Genomic DNA, 6775 nt, shown 5'->3' with positions numbered 1-6775 from the left:
AATACTGTGGGGTTGATCCAGCCATTGATTTCCTACTGAAATGATTTCTGGAGAACGAGCTATTCAGCATGTTGAAGCAAAATCAGAGACTTGTAGCATTTTAAAGACTTACACATTTGATATAGTCTAGGGCCCATGAAACTCATTCATTTGATCCAGTGGACTCCTCGTCTACAATGCTTATGCCATAATAAATCTTTAAGGTGCCATAAGCCTCTTGATTATTTCCATTATAATAAATGAGGTTTCAGACTTTTTTTGTGGGCTGGCATGTGCCCTTTATGCTTTTGCATAAGAATGTAAGAAGAGGCCTGATGAATCAGGCCAATGGCCTCTCTAGTCCAGCATCCTGTTCTAACTGTGGCCAATCAGATGCCCATGGGAAGCCTGCAGGTAGAACGTAAGTGCAGCAGCACTCATCCTACCTGTGATTATTCGGAGGCAGGACAGTGGAGGTAGAACACTGTGACTAGTAGCTATTGATGACCTTCTCTTCCATGAATTTGTCTAATCCTCTCTGAAAAGCATCAAAGTTGATGGCCATCATTACCTCTTGTAGAAGCAAACTGAATTGGTTCTTCTTTTACCATGTTGTTGAAAGAAAGATCTGATTTTTTTTTCCTTTTGTGATATTTGATTCTCAAACTGTTTACTCGTGAACCTGGTACAAGGAAACAGGTCCAAAATGGCAAAGCCTAACCTCTCATACAGTACTGAGTTTTCTTTCCCCTTTAGTGAAGTTAGACTTGCTGGAAAAGCTCAAATGAGCCTTGGTGTTGCTAATGACAAGGAAACAGTACGGGTGAGAGACATTGACTGGTTCTAAACTTCATGTCAGTCAGGAAGTCATTTTGCCCCCTCTTATTTACAGAAGTAAAACTTTGTAATGAAAAGTCAGTGAGAGTGACAGAAGCTACCCTGGCTGCTAGTTTTCAAAAGTGCTGACAAGGATTCATTGCTCTTGGGATTGATTTATTTGTTTGTTTTTATCATATTATTTTGTTCTTGCTATGGAAGCACTTTGAGGTCACCTGGTGATGAAAAGCAGCATACAAATATACTAACTAAATAAATAAATATTTAAGATGTGTATGTACTGGCCTTCATCAAAAATTGATTGTAGGGCTTTTCACAACAATAGAACATTTTTTTTCTTTTTTAAAAATTACAACCATAACAAAAGCATGAAACACATAGATTAAAAGAGCAGATAAAAATTACAGATGTGCCATCCTTTAAAACCAGGGGTGGGGAACCTGTAGGCCTCCAGATGTTGCTGGACAAAAGTGCAACTTGTGAAGCCTGTGTGTAATTTTACTTGAACTAACTCCCCCGCCCCCTTCTGTAAATATTACATTTTGGTGATTCAAGATGCATGACTATTTTATTCTTTAAAATTCCACTTTGGCACTTGTAACAATAAAAGACTTTCTTTTGAATTCCAACTGGAACTTCATGGTCCTTGCTATTTCTCCCCAAGTAATTGAAGTGCAACTTACCCATGGCATGCCACGACTCTGGATCAAAGATATCAAAATATCAGACCTCTGGCATTACACATATTAATATAGACATGTGGGTTAGCGTGTAATGTTTGATTAGGGACACATGTCAGCTTGCTAATGGGGTTACTGATCTCTCAGAGTTGCTTAATGAAATGCCTACATATGTAGTTATATGACTCCGTACTAGTGCGCTAAACTTGACCTAAAATATGGCAAAGGCTATCAAGGTCCCCCTCCCCCATGCCTGGAATGGGGTTTTCAGCTGGCATTAAATAATGTGCAGTGTGTTCATTATTGCCCATATCCGGATCTCATGAAGAAGTTGGCCAATGCCCAATAGCAAAATGGCACTTTAAGAAGGAATTATACAAAAGCTCAGCGTTATGCTGGCTGGGGCTGGTGGGAGTTGTAGTTCAAAAAAGTAACTTTTCCAAGCTCTGCTTTTCCTTTTGTGTGTGTGTGCAACCCTTATCCGTGAGTTCTTCATCATGAGCAGCCAACTGCAATCACTGTGAACCTAGACTGGAAATCACTCATGACCATAAGATAGATGATAAAGCTCATTCATTAGCTTCTACCTAGACTCATTTGAAACCTTAAACACTTGAAGGCATATTAAATATTAATACGTAGCATCCTTTTCCCTCCCTATCCTTTTTCCTTTTGGTTTTTTTTTTAAAAGATTGTAAGCCTGAGGGCAGTGACTGTGTTGGTTTTATTAATCTGGAAGCTACTTTGGAAGCCTTTTTGTCTGAAGAGGGAGGTGAAAATGCTTTAAATAAATAAGTACATAAAAGAATTCACTGTGCATGAATGTGAAACAGAACAATACATGCGTTTATCCAAATAAGTAATGTGCATTCTATTTCTATTTTAATATAACGGAGACAGTGGCTCTGTGCATATGTAATACTAAACCATGGCTTAGTATTGCGTGCAAGAGTGGCCCTGTGCCTTTGGCTCACACACTGCTTCCTTCCTTCCGCTCCTCCTCTTATGCATCACCATCAGTTAATGGAAATGGGGGGGGATTTAACCTCCTGCCCTTATGCCAGCTCTTGTGGGACTGCTGATTGTCCTGGGCAATCCTGCAAGAGCACTAGGAAGGGCAGGGCAGGGTAGACAGGCCCAGGCTTTTATAAGGCCCTGGCCCTGCTACAGGCAGCCTCTTTCTTCATGCATCGGCTTCGAGGGAGGACACCATTGGAGCAACACGGCTTGGGACCACAATACCTGATGGAACGCCTCTCCCGACACGAACCCACCCGTACACTACGTTCAAGATCAAAGGCCCTCCTCCGGGTGCCTACTCCGAGGGAAGCTCGGAGAATGGCAACAAAGGAGAGGGCCTTCTCAGTGATGGCCCCCAAGTTATGGAATGATGTTTGTGACGAGGTGCGCCTGGCGCCAACACTATCTTTTCGGCGCCAGGTCAACACTTTCCTCTTCTCCCAGGCATTTTAGTATGTGTTTTATATTGTTTAAAATTTTTAAATTGTGGTTTAAATTGTTTTTTAAAAGATGTATCTTAAATTGTATTTGTTTTTAGTTGCTGTAAACCACCCAGAGAGCTTTTGGTTATAGGGTGGTATACAAGTATAATAAATAAATAAATAAACTGTGGAGGAAGCTATTGGGCGTAATCACGAGGTTAGTGGCTGGGCTGGCTCTCCCACAGTAAGCTCCCCCCCCCAGCATCTGCTAGAGGACCTTACATGCGGTGCCCCCTTGGATATTGTCTGCGCTAGTGGCCAATGGATCTGTCATTGTGGTGCTACTCTCCAGGGGAAAGGGAGGAAGGCCTCGGCCTGACTGGCATTTCAGGCCAGGTAGCCTTTGTAATTTGAAAAGCAGGCTGGCCATGGATTCCCTTGAGGTCTCCTCTAGCATTGGCTCCCGCTCTCTGGACTGGCCTGCTCCCACCATGCCACTGACTTTCCTGGGTCAGCCTGGACAACACTGGCCATGTGTGTAGGTGGAATCGAGGCCTTCCTTGGGCACAGGAGACCCAGCCACGATCCCCCTCTTCATTCTCAGCTTTATCGTAGTGGTGCCCCCACCCCCCGAAAGGCTGATTCCTGGGCAGGGAGTTGGGCCTTCCCATGACTCATAGCCTGGGCATCATGTCTCAGCCTGGGGAGGCCTTGTAAAGCTGCAGGCTTAAGTCCCTTTGGGGTGGGATATAGCCACAGACGGAGGCTCAGCCACACACTTTTTGTGAGCAGTTTCTCCTTCCTTAGGGAAGAAAGGAGGCAATTCTGGTGCAACAGTCAGGCAAGGGGCATGGTAATTAATAAGTGGTCTTCGTGTTCTGAATGGGTCATGAGCTTGATTCCTGAATATGTCTTATGCCTGGATAATAACATCTCCTTTTCAGCTTGACATGTCCCAGGAGTTGAAAACAACATCACAGAGGGCTTCTCTCGCTTTCAGGACGGTAGATGTGAAGCACTGGCACCCATGGCCAACACTGAGCCAGAGGGAGATAGGGACAGTTACAGCATGCAGGGAGAATTCTCTGGAACCATGCATTTGTTATTATTATGGTGCAGTGGGGGAAGTCTTTGCCAGTTTGGCCAGGGCACAAGCCATGGCCAGCTACTGATGCCCTGTTCCAAAGCTATCTGTTGGACCTGCTGGTGCAAAGGAGACCTCATAGGACCATGGCCTTGCAACTAGCTGCTGTCTCCGTCTTTTCTGAGGCCCCGGGCTTCCCAGAACCCATGCAATCCCTTTAGGGCCAGTAGGGCAATGCAGCTTGACCCACCTAGAAATGACCCACTCTCATCCCTAGCTGTTTTTGGAATACATTTTTGGGAAAAGTGGAAATTGTACAAGTGTCATTATTTTAATGACTAATAATAGATACTTGTCTTAGCAGTATTTGCTGATAGATTCTTGCCTTTCCTGTCTTCTCTTTGTGCTGCTTCTTTCTCCTCCATGAAAACATAAAAAGACTAGGAGCATCTTTTAGAGTTTGTTACCTTGGTGAAAATATACTGGCAAAATCAATGGTTCTTTATTCCCTCTGTCTCTGGATTTCTCCTAGTAGCATGAACTTGTCTACTTTTAAAACCAGGTAGAGTTTTTTCCCTCTGGCCCCTTATTATTTGCCTTTTTTTTTCTCCATGTAAAGGGCCTGACTTTGAAATCTGCTTTCTCACTACACTGAAAATACCTGCTAAACACTGGGAATTGGCAGTACTAGGCACAATGTTTTTCTTTATAGCTATGTACAAATGTGCTCAAATAGCGCAATATAATCAGGCATAATAAGATTTAAATGCCTCTTTGGTATATAGCCCTGCGGTAAGGCCATTTTGTATCATCTTTATTTATCATTTATTGAATTTCATTTTAGGTTGTTTGCTAGTGTCACACGGTCAGTGCCTTCGAATGGAGAATCTGCTACCGGTATCTGCCCAAATGAATATGTTTTTAATGATTCTGTGAGTGTTCTGAAGTTCAAATGTAGTTGAATTTATAGCAAATGTGGTACTTATCTTTGTTTTGTTTTGAAGATACGCTTTTAACAACTTTCAAAACTGGAAAGAAGGTGATGCAGAAAGACTAACTTCCATGTTACGAAAAAGGTCAGGTCAAAATAGCTGTAGTGCTTCTGCTTATTACTGGGCTAACATTTTTTTTTATAAATGGAATCTGTATATTAATTTGATATACTAGTTGCATAGTACAATTAGGTGGGAGTTCACACATGCATGCTTGTCATTCAGTGACTGCAACATCACTGTGAAACAACCAGCACAGATCATAGACCGTTTTCTATTACCTGACAGTAGTACCTCCAAACACAATATTTTTCAACGGAGGCAACTCAGAGGTTTCAGCACTCAGCTGAGAATCAAGTGATTCTACCAAGTGATGGATGTTTAAGTACAGTTTTGATTCTATGCTATTCAAGGAGTCTATGCCAGAGTAGGGGCAGGGAAATTTTTCCAAAAGATACTAGACATCAGAATGCCAGATGCACCCATAACCTAATACTAGCCTTGGCTATACCAAGTTGTTTGGAGGAGGGTCATTGCCATGTTGCTGAATCAGACAAACTTTTTCTGAATAGAAAGGAAGCTACAATCAGGTGACTTTAATAGATTTATGCAGGTTAGACAGATGAACTACAATGTAAGCATGTTGCATCTGGAGAAGTGGGCTGTGTCCCATGGAAGCGTAATATAATAAAAATGTAAGTGTGTAATCATGCAGCTGCATTGGAGGATTTGTAGTGCCTCCTTACAACAGTTGATTGGCATGAAGTAGGGGAGCAAAACAGAAGGCAGGCTGCACAGCGGCTGCGGCCATGACATGGGAGAGAAAAGGGAGATATACTCACAGGGAAAAAAGTGGTTTAAAGCAACAAGATAGGTCTGAATAGATTGAGGGGTTTAAAAACATTTAAACAAGGAGAAATGGCAAATATGGGTAAAACACAGAAGCTAACACAGCAGAACCTTTCCCTTCTCACTTTACTCAAAGCCCTGCTCACTCTACTCAAACCTCTGTCATTGTTTTAAACCATAATTCTTCTCTCAGTGTCTCTCAATCCCTGCTTTACTTAAACCTCTACTGTTGTTTAAACTGTAATTTTCTTCTCGGTGTCCCTCAATCTCTGCTTCACTCAGACCTCAGCCATTGTTTAAAACAGTCACTATTCCCCTTATAGTGTCCCTCCTTTCTTAGTGTACTCAAATTTCTCCCTCTTCCATTCCTTAGCTGCCCTCCTGTGAGAGGCATAATGGATGCGGAGCCCTCAAATTTTCCATAGTGCATTCACACAGTGTATTTCATTCCTGGTACCATGTGTTGTCTTCAACATGAAGTTCCAGATTCAATGTAGTGATTTAGAATGGGTATTTTATTAACAAGCGAACACCCGTGTATGTACAACATCCATCAATGGAACCTAACATCCTCTAACTGAACAACTTAACTGGCAAGCTTGCTCTTAAGATTCTACAGGCGGGCCCTGCTTATACGGCAGGTTCCATTCCGGACTGCCGCCTTAAAGCGGAAATCGCCGTAAAGTGGAACCCATTGAGTATAATGAGACGCGTTGCACAAAAATGCTGCAAAATGCCGCAAAATCGCAAAAAGGGCTTTAAAACGGGGAATTTCCCCTAATTGAAAGCCACCGCATTAGCAAAACGCTGGAATGCGAAGCGCCGGTAAGTGGGGCCCTACTGTATTCATCTTAAAAATACAGTAATATATATAATAATGGGGGGTGTCAAAAGGGGGTGCAGAATAGTAGG

This window comes from Rhineura floridana, chromosome 6 (genome assembly GCF_030035675.1).
Source record: "Rhineura floridana isolate rRhiFlo1 chromosome 6, rRhiFlo1.hap2, whole genome shotgun sequence".
Taxonomy (NCBI): domain Eukaryota; kingdom Metazoa; phylum Chordata; class Lepidosauria; order Squamata; family Rhineuridae; genus Rhineura; species Rhineura floridana.
This window is presented reverse-complemented; position numbering follows the sequence as displayed.